We start from the raw sequence: 23,145 nt of genomic DNA, 5'->3' as shown, positions 1-23,145 counted from the left end.
CTTGTTGTATAACTCTCCCCAACGCCCTACCATTAACTGAACAAGTCCTGCCCTGGTTTGATCCACTAAAATGCATCACCTCGCACTTATCTAAATTAAACTCCATCTGCCATTCATCAGCCCACTGGCCCAATTGATCAAGATCCCATTGCAATCCAAGATAACTTCTTCATCAAATAGCTGGAGTTAGTCATGGAGTTTACTCATTAGGTTAGATCCAACTTGCCTCCTGCAACTTGGGAAATATGCGACTGAAAACAAAATCATTAACAAAATAAGAAAAAATGGTCTTGTAAAATGGGTACAACTTTATTCCAGTTCCACACACAATTTTACAAAATACATAAAAGGGAAAATCCTGAGGCATTTCAGAGGTTTAATTGAAAAACTGGTGGAAGAGATGGGTTTTAAAGGAATAAAAGAAATTGAGATGTTTGGGAGGAAGACAACAGTCCTCTCCAGATCGAGATTACCCTGAATAAGGAAAAAAATGTTCTCCGTCGCTATGAAGTGTAAAGCTCTTATTGAGTTAATTAATAACTAAACATTTAAAATTTTAGACATTCAAATGAGGTTAGCCCTGAAAATCTGCAGTCCTTCAGGTGCAGCCTTGCCATAAGTTGGTTAAGAAGCTGGTTGAAGAATCATAAGTAGGCTGGGGCTTGGTTATGTCAGGCTCCAGCTGACAGAACTGTCTGCATGTCAGCTGCTCAACTCACTGGAGATAAGGCAGCCACAAAACTAATGACTTGTTTGTCATCTCAGTCTGCCATGCGACGAAACAAAGAATGACTCATCCTAAAATAACACAGGAGCTCCGTGGCACTGGGTTACTTGTACTGCACTGCATAATTACCACACACCCACATGCTGCCAATACAGTGAGAGCCATATTGTGCTTTGCTTTTCTGCAGGACAGGCCATTATTTTCCTGATACGTTAGAGCTGTGGCCGCAGTCCTGAACCCTTCTGTGTCGTCATTGCACCAGGAAAGAGACATCACCACCCAAGTACACCGGTGCCAGAATATTCTAGAACAAGCCTATCAACAACTAGATCTGTGCTTTTACACATCAAAAACTTTCTTAACCTGCAAGATAAACATGAAGCAACAATCAATATTCTACAGAGTTGCATTGCAAGGGTTGGAAAGTGAACCAATGTCACTTACTCCCAATGTAAAAGTGAAGAAAATTAAATATATTGATTTAAGTCAGGATTTTCACTACAGAGAAGTTCTTTGTCATGGTGAAAATTGCAGAAAATCCCAAGTTCCACCCCTGAATCAGTATTTTCTATCTCCATGGGAGTGAGGACTGGAGTCGAGCTGGGATTCATGCATGTGTGGTTTAGGGGGGCAGTTGGAGATTTAAATGGGATTTTGATAGGCCAGGAGTATGAAACTCTTCATGTGCAGATTAAACCAAGTAAACGTTAGGCAGAAGTTATTGGATTTATTTGGATAGCCAGGGTACGCTTTTGGAGAGAAGACTTATTAGAATTTAGAAAATTAATTGGAACTGTCAAAGCTGTCAAGGGATCTAGCTCTGCTGGGCATTAAATTTTAAGAAGCGTGTCACTCTGTCTGTTGACCTCAGTCTGAGGTGTATCATTATAGGATTTGTGCTGCCTGACTAATTTTATAACCAAACATTATCACAGTGGGGTTGTTAGTAGTCTGATTGACAACTCCTGATAGTTATAGAATAGAAATGTTTGTTTTCAAAAGACATCAGCTGAAGGAATTTCAATGTATTGAAAAGTCTTTTTCTTAAATCAATGAGAGTATTTTTAAAAACGGTGACATCAACAGATACATAACTTTATTTTATGTCAGCGTGGCCCCTGAGGTTTGACCATGATGAATACTAGATGGATTAGCATGCAGGAGATAAAGGCAAAGGGTAGTGGGTGGGATCATGGGATGGCAAAAAATGGCAATAAGTCAGCATAGAAGCAATAAATGGCTCTGGGGATGAATGAAAGACGTGGTTTAGCATTTGGGGAAAAAGGAATCATGGATGTTGAGATGAGGGGTATAGAAGATCATAGGATGTGGATGGGCCCCTGAAGTGGCATGAATGGGGAAGGGGAGGAGGGGGTGTAATCGTTGCACAAGTGATGTTTGTTCATTTTTTAAATAAATCCAACATAGTGCCAGGACACCGAGGTAGGCTTGCAGCCCAGCCCACCCACCTCCACATATGGCATCCTCTGCACTCAGTAGAAACATAGGAATTTGGAACAGGAGGTGGCAAATACAGCCCTTCGAGCCTGCTGTGACATTCAATCAGATCATGGCTGATCTCTCCCTGGTCTCAAATCCACCTCCCTGCTTGTTTCCCATTTATTTTGTTAGAAAATAAAATTTCCTTTTTTGAAAAAAGGCACACAAACAATAAACATCCAAATTATCAGAAAAAAATGAAACTTCTCAAGTTAAGTAAGAATATTATATTCAATACTGATATTGTACTCCAGTCTCCACCACGAGACCTCGAGTACCAGTACCATTAAGTGCTTCTACTCCAGGGACAATCAGATGGAGACGTGGCACAGAATCAGCCAGAGTGAACATCCCACTGGCCACATTAAAGCAAGACATGTGGATGTGCCATGCCACCTTGACCAGGCTCAGGAGCCGATCCATTTATGGCATTTTTTGCCATCCTGTGACGCCACCCACTACCCTTTGCCTTTATCTCCTGCATACCAATTCATCTAGTATTCACCATGGACAAACCTCAGGGGCAATGCTGACATAAAATAAAGTTGTGTGTCTGTTGATGATGTCACCGTTTTTTAAAAATACTCTCATTGATTTTGGAAAAAGACTATTCAATACACTGAAATTCCTTCAACTGATGTCTTTTGAAAACCTAGCCCCAGCCTCCCTCCAACCCCTTCCCTCACCAGGGGACCAAAGAGCATGGACCAGGCGTCCTCTAAATGTTTAATTGTCCTCTTTGCCATTAGAATACACAGATGATCAGGAACCTCGAAAATACTGCAATGGCGGTTGCTATGACCCTCAGATGAACTATAAAAGCTCACAAGAAATATAATTGTCCAGAGCATGACTCGAGAATGATAGCTCGTGTCAGCTTACCTGTTCACAATCTGTTTTGTCCACAATCACTTTCAATGACTGAAAGCTGTTGTGCCTCAGCAACGTGACTATGTTTCGCAACTAGTTTGGTTCACTTTAAAAAGGTCATCCCTCGTGTCTGAACATTCACATTGATATCAGAAGAAGATGTGAAGTAAAGGGACACCAATTACGTGCACGAGGGCCTCCCTCATGAAAATTCACTCTGAACTGCTACTCAGAATACCCAGTAAATTAGCTGGAGCACTACGAGAGGGGTCCAAGTTTCACATCAGTAGATCCTCCTCCCTAGTTCCTGATGGACTATGGATTGGTGCAGCAAGAGAATAAATGACTTGACTAGTGGAGGGATGGAAAATACTCAACAGGCTGATTTGCTGATCGATTGTTCTGTTTCAGGCTCTATCATAAAGGGCATAAAGCATTAATAAATTGGTCTCAACATCAGCAACCTAATATGCATTAGCTTTTTAATGCAGCGTTTTACAGAAGCTGAAACGCAGCTCTCAGCAGTCATAAACTATGAAAGCCAGATGTGTCTGTTTACTCAGGAAGACACCTGGCAGCAAGCCTGTTGACAAACACCTTCAATCTCAGTTGCTCGGGGAGCCAGGCTTTTAAAGGTTGATCACCATTAAATCAGTCAGGCAGTAGCAAGCTTCAAATGGAAGGTGTTGGCTAATGAAGCCAATTCTGTGCCGGTAATGCTCACTCAAAGCAGCACAAGCCTCAATCAAACTGGCACAGCACCTGCAGCTCGCACATGCCGAGTGTTCTTTGCAATAACTGTTCTCTCTGCAAGGCAAATTGATACAAGTGAAAGATAATAGGTCAGAGGACCCTTTCCCAAGAAATCCCACAGGTACTTGGTAGTACAGGTGGCTCACCTGTGACAAGTCAAACTCAGTGGCATCAGCACATGGCAAGAAGGATTTTTATGATTTTTTTTTCCACGGCTGTAATCCAGCTTGAGACTGCATCCGAGGAAGTACATGCTGGGGCTTTCCATCCTACAAGGGAAATAGATAACGTGGGTAGGTGGAGAAGGTGGGAGATCCAAGCATTAGCAAGATTGAAGAGGCAGAGATGCCCCAATGGGAAGTGTGGTGAAGAGACCTGTTTGCGGAGTCCACCTTCAGTCAGGATAGTCCAAGTGGTGACAGGAATTAAAGGTTCATCCCTTGGACACCACTCTGAGCAACAGAAGTGAAAAGCATGGCAGAATTAAAACATGGTATGCTTTTTTAAGCATTGTCTTTTGAACACTTTTGCTTATTAGCCTTTAGGTTGAAGCTAGGACAAAATCTGGCTGGGTGTAAAGCTTGGAGCTAACTGGTCATGTAATGAAACCTCCAGAATAAGATCAGAGTTGGTAATGGTCATCCAGCTCCTTCAATTCCACGCTGGTTTCTTCTGCACATAAACTATTGCTTCACTTTCTAATTCAGTGTTACTATTCAGTTTAAAATGGAGAATTGCTGGTCTGAAGAAAAAATGTATTTATGTCAAATATATGTAAAATGTGCTTCTGGGCCTAGGTTCCTAATTCTAATACTTCCTACAATTCGATGCTTAACACTGGGTGACTGATATTGATCTTCTAGTCCATGGTAATATCCTTGTTACAGTTCACAAAGAAATAAAGTTTAAAGTTTATTTATTAGTCACAAGTAGGCTTACATTAACGCTGCAATGAAGTTACTGTGAAAATCGCTACACTCTGGCGCCTGTTCGGGTACTGAGGGAGAACTTAGCATGGCCAGTCTACCAAACCAACACGTCTTTCGGACTGTGGGAGGAAACCAGAGCACCTGGAGGAAATCCACGCAGACATAGGAAGAACATGCAAACGCCACATAGACAGTGACCCAAGCTGAGAATCGAACCTGGGTTCCTGGCACTGTGAGACAGCAGTGCTAAACACTGTGTCACCATGCCGTCCATATAATGTTCCATTGATAATATTAACATACTGCATGAACGATCATTCACCCGTTACTGTGCTGTTCAGCAGGGCTGCTTTATGTCGAGGACATTGCCATTTGTGTCTACCATTTTACAGTTCACACTCTTGTACTCTATTGATATTACATTGCCCATATGAATTCAGCTGTGGGCATTGATGGAACAAGGTGAAGTTGTTCTCTATGGAGGAGAGGTTTGGGAGGAAATTTAATGGAGGTGTTCAAAATCACCAGGTGTTTGGTCAGAGCTGATAGAGAGAAACTGTTCCCACTGCGAAGAAGTTCGAGAACCGGACGGCACAGATTGCAGATGAATAGAAAAAGTACTATCAAACATTTTAATACAGTGAGTACTGGGTGGCACAGTGGTTAGCACTACTGCCTCAGCACCAGGCATTCGGGTTTGATTCCTGGCTGGGGTGACTGTGTAGAGTTTGCCCGTGTCTGCATGGGTTTCCTCCCACAGTCCAAAAATGTGTGGGTTGAATGGCCATGCTAAGTTGCTTCTTAGTGTTAGCAGGATTAGTAGAGTAAATATGTGGGGTTATGGGGATAGGACTTGGATGGGATTGTTGTTGGTGCAGACTTGTTGGGCCAAATGGTCTCCTTCTGCACAGTAGGGATTCTATGATTTTTAGGATCTGAATTACACTGAGAGTGTGGCAAAATTCAATTATAGATTTCAAATTGGAATTGAATAATCACTGAAGAGAAAGAATTGCAAGATGACAGAGAAACAATGGCGAGGTGGGGTGAGCTAAGTTACTCTTAGCAGGCCAGCGTGGACAGGACAGGTTCAGCAGTCAGTGTGTTGTAACTATGCTACATCTACGAATACAGCACTGATTGTTGAATGAATGTATTTTTGATTACTTGTTGAATTCAGTTTTATTGTTGGTTATTGAATGAAAGATGAATTGTTTATCTTTGAAATGAGATTAACTCATCCATCCATCTCCTTGTCCCCTCCACTCAATAAGTCATGGTTGGTGGAACATCAGAGGGTAAAGAAATGACTGCTTCTCCAATGCTCAGAGATTAGCTGCTGGAATCTTTGCTGGGCATCATACAACAATTTGCACATGTCGCAGTGAAGCCTCTTTCCTTTGTTAACTATGACTAGATTTTCCTGTGGTACTTCAAGTCAGGTGAGATCTACTGAAGTGTGCCTGCCCCCTGGGAAAGCCTGCAAGGTTGTGGAAGGTGATGATTTTGCCCCAGTTGGTCATATTTGTCAATCTGATATGTCCTTCTGAACAGACCATCTGTCCCCTATAGACTACAGGCCCTCACAGCTACTGGCTGATATAGTAGCGAGCTCCAGTGAATGACTGGATAGAGAAAGCACTCACAGTAGTTGAGTGTCATGGTCATCTTTCATTCTACTGCTCAGAGATTGCAGGATGTAAACCACAACAACTTCTCTTCCTTCAGCATTTTGTACAGGTTACAAAAGCTTTTCTGGTGAAGTGGCATCTACTCTCATAGCTCCTCAGATAACTCTGGACAGCAATATTCAAGATGTTGTTAACAGAAGCTAAAAGAAATAGAGAAAGTAGTTCAAACTATAGAGAAGAAGTGCAAAGTTTAAATTGAAGAGAATCAATCATTCTAGTGCCATAAATTCCATTCCTACCAAAGCCCAATTTCACCTCATTTTCTTGTAACAGTGAATATGCAGAGTTAACCAGTAGCAATCCTGGACATTTGGAATTATGGCTATTTTGACTGAAGGCTGAGCTAAAATAACAAGTACTTTTGCAGGGCTGTGATGTAGCTGTTCAAAAATCCCAGGAAATTACAGAGTGCTTAGTGCTATAATTTCTTCAGCTTTTACACCAAAAACAGCCTTGAGATGAAATCACAAATGCTTTGGAGAATCAATACAACACAGCGTGAGGTTATTTGGCCTAACTTGCCTGGCTGGCAATTAGGTAGGGCTGTCCAAATAGTCCCATTTACTGCTCTTTTCCCCCACAGTCTGCCACTTTATTTCTCCAAGTATTTATCCAATTATTTTTTGAATCTTATTGTTGTATCTGCACTCTCTCGTTTCCTTCTCTACGAATGGTATGCTTTGTCTGTATAGCGGACAGGAAATAATATTTTCACTGTATGCTAATACGTGACAATAATAAATCAAAATCATTTCACTACTGCCGTGCTTGCTTTTTCCTATAATTTGCTCCTCCAGCTATCTCACTATTTTTTCTTTTTAGTCAGTCCCTCAGAATCAAGGATGACTTGTTCCCACGTTAATGATAAGTTCTCATATTCCTTGGAACAGAAACAAAATTCTCTTCTGCAGATATCAGGAATCCCTCACCACTTTCCCTTGCCTCAGTCAAAATTGAACTTCCCCATTTCAACAATGTCAACAAAACGAAGTAGATTGTCATCAACTTTGGGATGTGTAAAGGAGAATAAGCCCCTGTCTACATCAATAGGGACGAAGTAGAAAAGGATTGAGGCTTAGGTGTCCAGATTAGCAACAACCTGTCCTGGTCCCCCCATGCCGATACCTACTTTTCCAGAAGATTAAGGAAATTTGGCATGTCAGCTACGACTCTCACCAACTTTTACAGATGCACCATAGAAAGCATTCTTTCCAGTTGTAGCACAGCGTGGTATGTCTCCCACTCTGCCCAAGACTGCAAGGAACTACAAACGGTCATGAATGCAACCCAATCCATCACACAAACTAGCCTCCCATCCGTTAACAGTCTACACTTCCCACTGCCTCAGCAAAGCAGCCGGCATAATTAAGAACCCCATGCACCTGGACATTCTCTCTTCCACCTTCTTCCTTTGGGGAAGAAGATACAGAAGTCTGAGGTCATGTACCAACCAACTCAAGAACAGCTTCTTCCCTGCTGCTGTCAGACTTTTGAATGGACTTAACCTGCATTAAGTTGATTTTTCTCTATGCTTTAGCTATGACCATAAATTACATTCTGCACTGTCTCATTTCCTTCTCTATGAACGGTATGCTTTGTCTGTATTGCGCACAAGAAATAATACTTTTCACTGTATGTTAATACTTGACAATAATAAATCAAATCAAAATCATTTCACTACTGTCATGCTTGCTTTTTCCTGTAATTTGCTCCTCCAGCTATCTCACTATTTTTTCTTTTTATGCAGTCCCTCAGAATCGAGGATGACTTGTTCCCACATTAATGATGAGTTCTCAGGTGACTGAGGGGTCCAATGCACAGCCTACAGTCACTGTCACAGGTGAGGTAGACAGTGGTTGGAGGAGCAGGTTGGGTGGGATGCCCGGGTTACCACACACTCCTTTCACTATTGTGCTTAGCTTGAATTTGTTCTCAGTGATGAAACTCAAGGTGCTCAGTTTCTTGCCGGATGCTTTTCCTCCATTTTGGACAGCCTTGGGCCCGGGATTCTCAGGTGTCAGTGGAGATGTTGCACTTTTTGAAGATTTTGACAGTGTTTCCTGGAGCTCCGAGTAAAGCACTTATTTTGGGAATCTCGTGTCAGGGATGCTGGCAATGTGGCCCATCCAGTGGAGCTGATCGAGTGCGGTCAATACTTTTGTGCTGAGGATGTTGGCCTCAGCGACCACACTGACATTGCTGCACCTATACTGCCAATGGGTTTGCAGGATCTTGCAGAAGCAGGGCTGTTGGTACTTCTCCAGGATTTAAAGATATCTGTTGTACATTGTCCACTTCTCTGATCCACATAGGTGGTCAGATGTCACTACTACTTCAAACATTTTCTTCCACAGGTGGCCAAGGCAGTGCTGGCACACTGAAGGTAGTGTTGAACCTTGTCGTCAACGTCTTGTTGACAGGGGCCTCCCAAGGCATGGAAAATGGTCCACATTGCGGATTTTGAGAACCGGGGGTTGGGGAGTTTGTGTGTGTGTGCGCGCGCGCGTACACACACGCGCACGGTGGGGACAGAATTGTTAGTGGAAGCTGGTTGTTAGAGGGCCTTTGTTTTACAGATGTTCAGTTTAAGGCCCATGTTCTTGTAAGCCTCGTTAAAAAGTGTTGATGATAACTTGCAGTTCAGCCTTTGAATGTGCACAGATGCAAGCAATGTTTGCATAGGTGTTGTTCAATGACAGAGGATAGGATGACCTTGGATCTGGCCAGTAGGCATGGAGGTTGGACAGATTCCCGTTTGTTCTGTGGTTTAGCTCCATTCCAGCGAGGAGCTTGCTGAGGGGGAGATGGAGTCACTACAGCAAGGAAGAATGAGAACAACATCAGTGCGATTACACAACCTTGCCTGACCCCAGTCCAAATTGGGTCTGTGGTGCATCTATTGATCAGGATCACAGTTTGAGTGTCATTGCTTCTCGGTCCTTTGGCTAAGATCAAGCATCAGATTAAGTTTGAGATGGATTGCAATGCCTGACCTTGACAGCTTGGACCTTGTTTGTCTGTCTTGTGACAACCATGTATTGGTTCAATTTGAATTTGACTTTTGCAGCAAGCAAGGTGATGGATTCAGACTTGGACAGTCCACTGAGCATTGGCTTTGTAATTTTAAGAATGGAGTAAAAATTTAAAAACTAAAAAAAAATGTTTGTATGTCATTGTACAGCAGGTGAAGGGTGGTGACAAACTTCTGGGGCGACCAAAATGGAGGATGAGCTCCATAATCTCTCAGTTGACAGTGTCAAAGGCATGTGTGAGGTCAAAGAAGGCCATGTGTGAGGGTTGGTGTTGTTCCCTGTATTCCTCCTCATGTGGTTATTATGCAGTAGTGGGTTAGCACTGTTGCCTCACTGTGGCAGAGACCTGGGTTCAATTCAGGCCTTGGGTGACTGTGGAGTTTGCATATTCTCCGTGTCTGCATGCATTTCCTCCGGGTGCTCTGGTTTCTTCCTACAGTCCAAAGATGTGCAGGTTAGGTTAATTGGCCATGCTAAATTACCCCTTAATGTCCCAAGATGTATTGGTTAGGGGTATTAATGGAGTAATTATGTGGGGTTATAGGGATAGAGCTTGGGTGGGGTGCTCTTTCAGAACCAGTGCAGACTGAATGGGCCAAATGGCCTCCTTCTGCACTGTAGGGATTCTATAATTCTATATCCATTGTGTCCCTTAGTGAGCAGAATCTGCATTGGGAATCTGGGAGGAATTCTTCAGTCACAGAGCGAAGGTGATTAAGGGCTCTTGCAATGACCTTCCCTGTGGGAAATTCCTTTGTAGTTACTGCAGTCACAATAGTCACCTTTCTTGAAGATGGTCAAGATTACAGCATCTGAGATCCCCTGGCATGTTCTCCTTCTTCCAAGAAAGGGAAATGAGATCATGTATTCGCACCAATAGTACTGCACTGCCTGGTGCTTCAGCAGGGATTCCATCTGCTCCTGATGCCTTATTGCTTTTTGGCTGTCAGCCTTTTCTACCTCATGCTGGATTGGGGTTGTGCTGAGATGGTGGTGGATAATATGCTGTGGTAAGGAGTCGCAGACACTCATGAAGATGGAATCTTGGTTAAGGAGGAATTTGAGGTATTCCTTCCAGCAGGCACTGGCTGCCCTCCATTCTTGGCCAGCAATGAGGTGGTCCTAACTACACTAAAGAAATCTTGTCAATCATGGTTGTTGGCTAACTGTTAGGTCTCCTACACTTTCTCCACCCAGCACCTGTTTTGTTAGGTGGCAGGTTTTTTAATTGGATCTCTGCCTTCAGCTGTCTATAGATCTGCTGTTTGCTCTAGAGTTGGGTTGCTATTCCAGGTTCAGAACAGCCTCGCACTTATGGATTATCAACTGCTGGATCTCCTGGTCATTCCTGAAACTAGGTGTTTCCAGGTCGAGTGACTGGGTGTCTCTTTGCAGGTGCTGATTATAGAGGCCTTGAGGGCAGAGCAGGAGCTGTGACCACTGTGTCTCAGGGCGACTAGAAGACACCAGTTTGGCAGTGAGATGCTCCCTTAAGATCTTTGAGTGCCTCCATGTTGATTTTTCTGCAGCATTGTTTCTGTTGCTATTGATGCTTTACAGCTGTGTTGATATTGTTCATAGAGTGAATTGGATGCTGGTTCATCCAGCAGTCATCAGCTCCTGTCATGGGATGGGTCATACATACATCCTTATGGTCCTTTGCTGAGACACTGTCATAGTCTGGGGCAAGGGTGTTGCCATGAAGTCTTGTACTTATTTCTCTGACAGAGCAAGGAGTTGGTTATGAAAAGGCCATATTCGAGGTATTTTGTCAAGAGCAGGGTACCATTAGTATTGGATTTCCCTACCCCCCCTCACTGCCAATACATCTCTCCATCGATTTGTGTTCTTTCCACCTCTGGTGTTGAAGTCACCGAGGATGATCAGCTGGTTGTCCGTTCAAGACTGGAGTAAAATTCCTCTTTCAACTCATGTATAGTTGCCAGCGTTGGGGCATATGTGCTGAGGATTGTGGAGTACTGGTTCTGAGCTAGGGTGAGCTGAAGGGTCATGGGTATCACTATTTATATAGCAGGGATTCTCAACCAGGGGTTCAAAAGGCATTTCTCAGGTATCCAACAAAAATAAGATTCAGTCTGATACTGTTCCTTACCCAGTTCCACTTCACATCGCCGATTCTCAGTGACATCCTTTCTCCTCCTTTTCATTTCTCTCATTTTACTGGGGCCACCACAATGCTGGATAATCATCCACCTTCATGTCTCCCTTCAGTCATCCATTCCTCTGCCAATCCTGCTGTTAAGTCTCTCACTATCACATCTTCCATCTGCTATTAGGCCTCCTTCCTAGCATTCCCATCTCCATCACTCACTATACCTTATTTCCTCCCTTTCTCTCCACAACGTCTGACCACATCATTCAAATCTTTTCTCAGCTACTTTATTCATGCTTCTACAATTATCACTGACCCTTTGATGTACTGGTTCTTGATTTTGTCCTTTCTCGTTGTTCACAGAATTACTGAATTGTTACAGCACAGAAGGAGGCCATTCAGCCCATCATGTCACACTGGCTCTCCAAACAAGCACAATGACTTAGTGTCATTCTCCTGCTTTTTCCCCCCAACCCTGCACACTTCCAGTCAAATAACCTTCTAATTCCCTCTCGAATGCTTCGATTGAACTAGCTTACATCACACCTCTAAGCAGTACATTCCAGACCTGAATCACGCAGTGCATGAAAAAGGCTTCTTTTCACATCATATTTGCTTCTTTCACAAATCACTTTAAATCAGTGCCCTCTCACTCTTGATTTTACAGGCAGGAGCAGTTTCTCTTTATTTACTCTGCCTAGCCCCTCCCTCATGATTTTGAATATCTTTATCAAGTCTCCTTTTGCCTTCTTCTCTCCAAGGCGAACATTTCCAACCTATCATAACTGAAGTTTTTCATCCCTGGAACCATTCGTGTAAACCTCTTCTGCACTCACTTCAATGTTTCACATTCTTCCTCTAGTGTCCAACACCCAGAATTGTATTCTGACTGAGGTCTAATTAGTGTCTTGTATAAGTTCAGCATAACCTTCTTGCTCTTGTACTTTATCCCCCTATTAATGAAGCTTAGAATACACTTTATTAACTGCTCTCTCTACCTGTCAATTTCAATGATCTATGCATATAAACACTCAGGTCCCTCTGCTCCTGCATCTCCTTTAAGAATTTTACCCCTTATGTATCATCTCTCCATAGTCTTCCTATCAAAGTGCATCACCTCACTTCTCTACATTGAACTTCATTTGCCACATATCTGCCAAATCCATCAATTTGTCTATGTCCTTCTGAAGTTCTACACTGTCCTCCTCACAGTTTACAATACTTTCAGGTTTTGTCATCCGCAAACTTTGATGTTGTCCCCTGTTCACAAGATCTAAATCATTATTTCTTCATTTACACTTTGTTACCTCCTCAAAAAAATTCCAACAAGTTAGGTAAACATGATTTCTCTTTAGAATTCCATTCTGGCTCTTCTTAATCAAGCTACATTGTCCATGCAACTACCAATTCTATTCCAAATTGTTACTGAATTCTCCCCAACAGCAATGTTAAACTGATCAGGCTATAATTGCTGAGGCTATCATTGGATCCTTTTTTTTGGACATTTTGCAATTGTCCAATCCTTCAGCATCTTCCCCCAAGTTAGTCCACACATCCATCTCAGTATCCATATCTCACTCATATCTAGTCTTTGTTCCTCTCTTCTTGAAGTTTGCCAAGTTTCTGCACTATATAACAAGGCCAGTCCCACAACCATCTTGTGGATTCCTCCTTTCAGTTTCAGCAATACTTTCCTGCTCATTAACACTCCAGTCCAGCTATGTGCTTTGTGCCCTTATTTATAGTGGGAGGGTGGAACTGTGGGAAATGAGCTCAATGCAACCAATTAAGATTGAGGGTGAAGACAGTACAGCCTATTAGAAGTCATGAATGTCACAGCACACTGCAGTGTAGAGTGGTTAGTCCAGTTGGCTAGACAGCTGGTTTGTGACGCAGAGCGACCCTAACAGCAAGGGTTCAATTCCTCATGAGATTATTCATGAAGGCCTGACTTCACAGCTTTGCCCCTTGCCTGTGGTCATTTGGAAACATGGCAACATTACCTTTTACTGCAGTGTGACACGGACAAGCTCACATACCCAGACCCAGATTGCCTGCAGTGCATTTGCAACATGTCTGTGGACATGTGCAAGTGAATGGGACCTCTCATCCTAGACTGAGATGGGCAAGAAAAAAGGCAGCCATCTGCATCAAACATGGCAACCCGTACATATTGGATAAAATAATGACCCCAACCCAGATACTGACTTTCACAGGATATATTAAACCAAGGCCCTTGCTTCTTATGAAGTGGAAGCAAAAGATCCCATGCCACTATCTCAGAGGAGCAGAGGAGTTAGCCCCAGCATCCTGGCTAATATTATCCATCGATCAACATCATACAACTAGATTATGTGGTTATTATCTGTGCACAAATTGGCTGCCATGTTTTCTACATTACAATAGTGCATTTACTTCAATAATAATTCATTAGCTCAAAAGTGCTTGGCGATGTCCTGTCATTCACAGAAAGCACCGTATAAATGAATATGTTTCTTTGCAGCTAAGAGCTAAGCACAGGAACCATTACAGAGTCTGGCACAGGCAACAAGAGACAAAACAAGGATGAATTAATCTGTCTTTAAAGTACCCAGCAGAACGTATACAAATCGATGCAGCCGCTAGAAATACTGATGGGGAATTAAAGGATGATCTTTAAAATCAGTTCAACGTCTTTGTATCACTTTCATTTCCTGTTAATACCAAAATGATTTCAAATCAATGGCCATTGGAAAGTAAACTGAATAAATACTGAAATGTTTCAAATTGATTGAAGGAGCACAAAACTGGTTGCCAGCTTCATAAATCACGAAAGAGCTTCCTGTATGAGTCACTGTGACTGCTGGTTGTAACTGTACCAAAAGATTAAAAATCAACTATGTCCTGTGTGAATCTTGAAACCTTTTATTCTAACAGTTTTTTTTAAAAGTTATATTGAATAAGCCTTAATATCTTTATCAACATCTCTGCTTGGGTTGGGTTCTGAGCAGGTTTGGTAACATGCAGCTCTTTCTGTGATATGTTATCTATAATTTTATGATGAAAGCTGAGACAAATATCCCAGAACATTTTCCCACCATGCCACAAACTCAAATTTCCCAGTTGCAGTATGCCAGAATTTTTCTGCAATCCCTTCATTGGAACACCGTGGGACTAATCGAGTCTATTGAACTGATTTAGTGCTAATGATTGCACCCCTTGGACCCTTCCACAGGATCATGGTAATCACAAGATGAGATAGGCCATTTGGCCCAGCTTCATTCAACTGTCCAGAAAATAAAACAAAAGTACTTAATCCTTGTTTACTTGTACAACCAGAACTTAGACAGAAAAAGCACTTGCGTTATTTTGCAGGGGACCTGAGATATTTTCACAACACAGAAGAGAAGCCTTAGAAGCAAAATGGTTGCAAACCCCTGGCCTACACTATCCGCCCAGTAGCCTAGCAGCCTGTCAACTGTTACTTAATTATAAAGAAATAGATTCTCGTTTGACCCTTCATTCCTCTCCAGTGTTAGAATAATGTCTTTTGATCAATACTGTTATTCCCAAAGGTGATTCAGTTCCTAATTCTACCCTTCTTCAAGCCAAGTCTGTTATTGCCGCTGTAGTCATAATTCCATGTAACGTCTACTAGTAGTTCAACAATCTTATTTACTTTGCCACATGCACTCCAAATCCATTTTAGGCTGCCTCACATTTGTTTCCTATCTGAACTATACTCCAGTATAATTTCCCTTAGCAGGGTAAACAGGCAGGTTAACAGGAGTTACAGGCTGGGCCTGGGAGGGATCATTATCAATGAAGTCCTCCTTGCATCTTGTTTCGCCTCTCTAACCTTTTATCCTGGTGTCCTTGCTGTCAAATTATTTTAAACCCTTTCCACAACACTAACCTTCCCCAAGGATACCGGTGCCTGTTCAGTTGCAATGCTGTAATGATTTCAATGAGGCTTCTTGGAGTATGAGCTCCCTGATTGAGGAAATGATTGCTTGCCCAATCAGGGAGTCTTGCCAGTATATATATTGAGGAGCATCAGGGCTACTGACACCCCAGATTCTGACTTTGTACCTGATGCACTCTTAGGAGTTTGTAAATAAAGGGAATCTGGTGAAGGGAGTTATTTTAAGTGCAATCCATCCTACTTGGACAAATCACTCCTGCCACAGAATTGTCCCAAAGCTTTACATTGTTAGGCAATTCCTGCTCAGCTAATAAAATATAATTGAGAAATTACTCTTCCTTTCCTCTATTCTAAGCCTGTTAATCGTGTGAATAAACAAAATCACAGAATTTTACAGTGCATAAGAAGGCCACTGTGCCACCAGGGCAGCACGGTGTCACAGTGGTCAGTACTGCTTATAGTGCCAGGGACCCGGTTAGATTCCTGGCTTGGGTGATTGTCTGTGTGGCGCTTGCATGTTCTCCCTGTGTCTGCATGGGTTTCTCTGGGTGCCACAGTTTTCTCCCACACTCCAAAAATGTGCGAGTTAGGTGGATTGGCCATGGTAAACTGTCCATTAATATCAGGGGGATTAGCAGGGTAAATATACAGAGTTACAGGCTGGGCCTGGGTGGGATCATTATCAGTGAAGGCTCGATGGGCCGAATAGCCTCCTTCGGCACTGTAGTGATTCTAGAATTCTATGTGTCTGCACACTTTCTCCATCGAATATCATGGCTTAGTGCCATTCCTTTGCACAATGTTTCCATTCAAGTAATCATCTAATGCCCACTTGAATGTCTCAGTTGAATCTGCCTCCACTACATTTCCAGGCAGTGCATTCCAGACCCAAAGTACTCATGGTGTGAAACATTGCTCATCGCTTCACAATCTTTATTTTCTGCAAAAAATGCTTTATTCAGAGACGCTCCTCGTAAGTGAGAGCACCGAGTCCTGCTCCGTATCCTTGTGGCTCTGCTCTGCACCAACTCCAACATATCAGGTATTTTGAATGTAAAAATGTACAGAATATCCCTGACATTAACTATCTAATGTTCAGATAATAACATATTATCAGCTTAATCGATAATTATTGACTACTTCAAACTGACTGGATGCAGTATTTCACCCATTTATCGAGGATGGTGTCAAACAGAATCCATCCTTAAAATGAAATAAGCTTTTTTACTGTTTGAATTTAAAATTTATACCTAGTCTTAGGATGAGAGGTAGCAAATTTAGGAGTTATGGGGAAACTACTTCTCCCAAAGGGTTGTGAATCTGTGGAGTTCGCTAGCCAGAAAGTGAGGTGGATGCTAGGACAATGAGTAAGCTTAAGGAAAAGTTACATAGATTTTTAACTGCTAATGGTTTGAAGGGTGATGAGGCGAAGACAGGAAAATGGGGATGAGGAGCCCCATGATCGAATGGCGGAGCAGACTCGATGGACCAAATGGCCTAATTCTGCTTCTATATCTTATGAACTTATATCACTATCCTGAGTATCAAGTTGAACTTTGAAAAGCAGATCCTTTCAGTTGTTCAGGGTATAGGTTTGCACACTGCCAACTGTCATTGCTTTCTTCCTTGTTCATTTGTAATCGGATGAAAGGTTAAACTCACAGGGCGTCTAACTATTTTAATCTGTTCTGTTATAATGCACAGCAGTATATCAAACATATTTTGTAGCCACTCCTCTCTTCAAGGAGAGCTGAACCAAACTGAAAATATCACCTTAATTCCTTACTTACATATTTCACTGTTTGACAGTTCCTTATTGGTTGTGAATTCTGGAGCACTTGTTTCCACACTGATTTTTTTTAAACTACGCAGAAAAAAAATACACAATTCAAATTGCCAATGCAGATTTGATTTTTACAGGTGAATAATGAACATTTCAATTCTTCCGGGACCCATGATCAAGGAAAAAACAAAAAATGTTGGAACAACATAAGCATCAGTTAGCATCTATAAAGGTAAGATCCAGGATATGGCAAATGTATTATTTTAAAAGATGCCGATGATCTGCTGCATATTTGCTGTTAATTTTCCCCTTACATTTCTGATTTACTGCATTCAATTTTTGTTTTCAATTTTTGTCGTTATTTTCCTGTAAATGGTCAGCTTCCTTCATCCCCTCCCTTTGTCACTTGGGCTGCTGTAGGTGATCCTGCTGTGTGGTTTCTAACAGCTCGTAGGTGATTGCCATTAAAATGGGTCCAAGTGTTCAAGAAAGAAGAAAGCACCTGCCTTTATAAAGCATCTTTACATGCAAAAGTGCATTATAGGCAAATTGCAGTTTCCCTTGTAATAGGAAAATGTAGCAGCTGATTTATGAACAACCAGGTTCCTGACTGAGGTTAATAAACACATTTATTTTCAAATAGAGGGTCAATTATGGACAGCGAGTTTATCTTTTCTTCACTAGTGCAAAGGGATCATACACGCCAATCTAGAAATCTGACACAGCTCAACCAATAGCTTTAAAGCATACAAACATCCAAATTTGGAGGAGGAGTAGGCCACTCGGCCTCTCAAGCCTGCTTCACCACTCAATAAGATCATGGTTAAGCTGGTCGTGGCCTCAATTCCACATTCCTGAATGCCCCCTATAACCTTTGTTCCAGCTTCCAAAAAGCTGAATGCTCAAATACAGGCAAAAGCAAGCAGTTGCACATAATAACTTAAACATCAAGATGTACATGACTTTCCTTCACTTGTACTGGAGCAAAAAAAATAAGCACATGAAACATTGAAAGGACAAATTCAAATCTCAAAGAGGGGATAATATTGATGGGACATTCCTTGTAGATTTGAGAGTATAACCCTCCCGCAAAATATTCAGCTAAGTTTTCAGCATTTTAAGTCTATCTCTGTGTTGTCTATTCTCCACCTTCAGTCTTGCTGCTCTTCTTATTGAATCTCTGTCTCCTTTGGTTATCTATTCACTTTCTACTGTATTCTCTCTCAGTCCTGCTCAGGTCGAGTTGGCAAAGTACCAATTAGGCTCCCATTTAGAATCATAGAATCCCTATAATGCAGAAGGAGTCAATTCAGCCCATTGAGTTTGCATGGACCACAATCCCACACAGGCCCTATCCCTATAACCCCATGCATTTACTCTATTTAGTCCCCTGACACTAAAGGGCAACTTAGATGGCCAATCCACCTAACCCTCACATCTTTGGGCTGTGGGAGGAAACCGGAGCACCCGGAGGAAACCCGAACACACAGGGAGAATGTTGAAACTCCACACTGGAGTGACCCAAGCCGGGATTTGCACCTGGGTCTCTAATCCGCACCCCTGGTGTTGTGAGGCAGCAGTGATAACCACTGTGCTATCATGTCACCCACAAAGTTGATTTATTAGTGTCACAAGTAGGCTTACAATAATACAGCAAAAGTTACTTTGAAAATCTCTTAGTCGCCACACTCCAGCGCCTGTTCAGGTACACCTAGGGAGAATTTGCACCTAACCAGTACATCTTTCGGACTATGGGACGAAACTGGAGCACCCGGAGAAAGTCCACTCAGACAAAAACACATGCAAACTCCGCACAGACAGTGACCCAAGCCAGGAATCGAACCCAGGAATCTGGAGCCATGAGGCAGAGTGTTAACCACTGTGTCATCGGTATTTCTTCCATCCTGACTGAGCACTAATGGCTGTGATTGCCATCCTTATAAATGTTCATCAAAACTCTTTGTGTGAGTTTCTACCTACAGTTTACAGAGATAATCACCCTGGTCGACAGTGTGGAGGCAGGACCTGCTTGTGCTTGAGACTGGCAGAAGATGGGGGCTTAATTGTACTAACCAAGCTCCCAAGTGGCTGACTGTCAGCTTCAGGCACTAATGGTTGGCATGTATGTGAATTGCGATTAAATTCCTGGGTTTTTTTGATATGAAGAAAATAGACACCTCAAGTATTATCACATTTGTCACGTAAGGGAAAAAGCTCCACAATCCATTAAACCTCAGCACCACTTTTCTACCCCAGAGTCTCACCGCCTCATTTAACAACCACAAGTTAGGCAGACTTGCACGTTCTGAGTGAACAGCTCCCTATTGAAAATGTTGGCAAGCAGCTGGAAATCCCGTCCTACCCCAGCAGCAATGTGAAGCCTCGGAGTTCTTTCACCAGGTTTCTGGAGCAAGGCTGATGGGCCCGGCAGAAACGCGGTTTGGAATCTTTTACCTGCATTAATAGCACGAATGACATGTTCTCCAGTCAAAGCCGCCCAGGAACAAATTGCCACCACAAAGCACAGGGAATATCGATTCGGAATTCTCCGACTGACTTCATTTCCCCAAACGCTCTGCTTACTTGTTTTGAATTTTTTTGTAAAAGGCAATGTTGTTATGGTAACCTGCCTTGCACGATACAGCAGCACTCAAATAAAACAGAAGATGTTGCAACATCAACAACACCTAGTGGTACCAGTTTCTGTTTCCTCCTTCCGCACACACCCCTCCCCCGCACACGCTATTCCCCCACCTCTTAAAGTGCAGTGATTGTGCTAGAACAGTGATCTACAAGCCCAATCTTTGCAAATCTAGTGTGTTGAGACACTTTTAACAATGGAGGGAGGAAAGCAGCATGACCCAGTCCTCATCCGATGCCCACACAATAGTTATCAGTGTGAGTCACCGAATAATGGCCAAACATAGGATCATCCTCGTCCTTAACTGACAAGGTGAATTGTAAAATACCCCTATCGATGTCTCAACTGAGATTAACGAATTCAACAAAGCCTTCAGATGAAAATTACAATTGCACACAAATCACTCCCTTTGCGGCACCATCCAGAGAATAAGCTGCAAAGAGGGCCAAGCATAACCCCAGCAGAAACTAACTAGCTGTAAAGAATTAGACATAGTCTGCGAGGGTCCATAGGCATCTCTCCCTCTCTCAGATGGAGACAATTAGCTAGATAGTTTGAGGTGCATCACTCCACATCAAGCATGGGGCAAGCCAGGAGGCCGGTTCCATGTCTTCCCCAGCGGAAACAGAGGAACTGAACCCATGCTGTTGGCACTATTCTGAGCCACACAATAACCATTTAACCAACTGAGCTAACCTGCCCCGAACAAGGCATATGTTGTTTATTAAGTTTATTTATTAGTCACAAGTAAGGTTTACGTTAACACTGCAATAAAGTTACCGTGAAATTCCCCTAATCGCCACATTCCGTCGCCTGTTCGGGTCAATGCACGTCTTTAAGACTGTGGGAGGAAACCAGAGCACCCGGGGGTAACCCATGCAGACATGGGGAGAATGTGCAAACTCCACACAGACAGCAGCCCAAGCTGGGAATCAAACCCAGGTCCCCAGCGCTGTGAGACAGCAATGCTAAGCCACTGTGCCACCATGCCGCCCTACATAAAAGCCAAGACAACATGGGAAGAAAGCATCTAAAACGGCACAAGAAAAGAATATCAGAAATCAGCCTGTCATGCAGGTAGAGAATCTCTCATTTGCTCTGCTGCACAACTAAACAATATTCAAACATTTCTACCCACAACTGGTTGATTCTGTGCTCCTTGCTTTGCAGCACCATCCAGAGAATAAGCTGGTACAATGGGCCTGATGTACTGATATTACGTTGCACTTATTCATATCTGATCCAACTTCTCTGGAGAATGCGATCTCTGCCCAAATAAAATCTTTGACCATTTTAATGATAAAGTGTGCAACTGGTCACAATTACAATACAACCCCCATCACCATATTCCTCCTGCTAACTTGAAGCAAAAATTTGAAAAGAATCTATTGGGTCTACTGGTGATACCAGTCTATTCCCTATTACAGCAGCAAAGCCTGACTGACCACACCACCAGCTGTTTCACTGTGTAATCCCACCTCTGGCACCCAGATAAGTACAACTTCTAGCCACAAGTCACCCAATGTGTGAGAATGTTTTGCTTGTATTGTATAGACAATGTTTTCCTAATGTTTCCTGGCAATTTGTGTGTGCTGACATCACAAATGGGAAAATAGTGGGAGTGTTTAATACTGTGAGTGCGTACACTGAAAATTACCCATCTTTAAACAGAAATCAATTCTGAAGCATGCATTGCAGTATCAGAAATGTACTATATTCATGATACTGGAATCAACAGCGTACTTGAGTTTCTGCTGAACTTCGTGTGTTCAGTTGTGGACGCACTCATGGTTTGCCACTGCAGTAAGAACTTGGCACTACCATGGGAACTTGCTTCCTTTGATACCCTGACCTGCCACTTCTCCCGAGGAAAAGTAGGAAACTGACAGCATAAACTACTATCAGGTCTTTCTCATGTCCTTTCGGTGGCCAACCGAGGAAAACCATTTCCGGAGACTTGGGGCAGATTGTTTTCAGCCGCTCCTGCCGGTGGGATTTTCCGGTCCCACCGAAGTCAGTAGACTTTCGAACGGCTCGCCACATTTTCCGGCTTTCCGTCCCCGCAACCGCGACGGGGTTGTAAATTTCCACCCTTGGGAAATGGGCTTCCTGCCAGATCTCTATGCAAGGAGATTCCAGAGAGATTAGAGAAAATACATGCCGAATAAAAATGAAGTGGATGCGTCCTGAATAAAAATTGGATAATCGGAGGCTAAATCTCTGTGGGCTGTCTCTTTCTGTATGGGGACTGATAATGTGAAGTCAACATAGACTAGATTAATTTTTGAAAAATCATTTTGCCGGGATTACAATTTGATATGCACTGAAGTTTCCCTCATCTCACTGTAATAACAAGCATCCTGTAATATACCTGAACAACTGTAACAGGTTGGAGTACATGTGGCAAGAGCAGCTGAACAAAGACAAAATCCAAAGTGCAAACAGTCAGGAGTTCCTTCAAATCATTTGCTTTTTGTGTAATCCCCACAAAGAATACACTGTTCAAAAATAGAATATTATTAAAAAGAAATATTTTGGAGGGGGAGTACAGCCCATTCAGGAGGCGCTTCTCTCTCTCTGTTCCATCAACCTGTCTTAATTTCCTAAAGATGCCGTCAGCAGGACAATATTGCCGCATCTTATTAATCCCCATCAAGCTGTCATGTACAGTCTCGTATAGATTACAATGCTTATAAATGACAAGGAGACAGAAACAATGCAACCTCTCACCACCGCACTCACCCCCAGCCGCCCACACACATAGACACACAGACAGCAGCACATCGCTCACTCTCTCCTCTCCAAGCCATGGCTCTGAAATTGGACATTGAGCATCAATAAACGAGCTGGGGGAACCCAGCAGCAACGAGACAATCATATCTTCTCTCCCACCTCCCCAAATCATTTCAGAAATTAGACAGCTTCCTGCCACACCACTCCTAAAAACAAGCAGTGTTAATCTCTTCCAGCGAGTTCACCTCCATCCTCTCTTACGCATGCAATACAAACAAATCAATCCATAGCAAAGCAGAGAAACCCATTAAAATCAAACAGCCTCAGTGAAAACATTAGGTAACACGAAACCGCATGCTTCACGTAAACCCTTAAGAATATGTACAGTAAGGTTTAAAAAGAAAACCCTCCAAAGAAAATAAATTGGACTGATATGCAGCAGCAGGATACATAATAATCAAAGGAAGCC

At 42.7% G+C, this 23,145-nt stretch overlaps 1 protein-coding gene across 1 annotated transcript in view; it reads right to left on the bottom strand.

Moving 5' to 3' along the window:
• The window catches only part of syn3 (synapsin III), a 256,167-nt gene that overhangs the window by 232,890 nt on the left and 132 nt on the right, over positions 1-23,145 (bottom strand). The gene's annotated exons all lie outside the window — the stretch shown is intronic.

The sequence above is a fragment of the Carcharhinus amblyrhynchos genome, chromosome 6 (assembly GCF_965287045.1).
Source record: "Carcharhinus amblyrhynchos chromosome 6, sCarAmb.v2.hapA, whole genome shotgun sequence".
Lineage (NCBI taxonomy): Eukaryota > Metazoa > Chordata > Chondrichthyes > Carcharhiniformes > Carcharhinidae > Carcharhinus > Carcharhinus amblyrhynchos.
The sequence above is the reverse complement of the archived record's forward strand: the minus strand, read 5'-3'. Positions and strand labels throughout refer to the sequence as shown.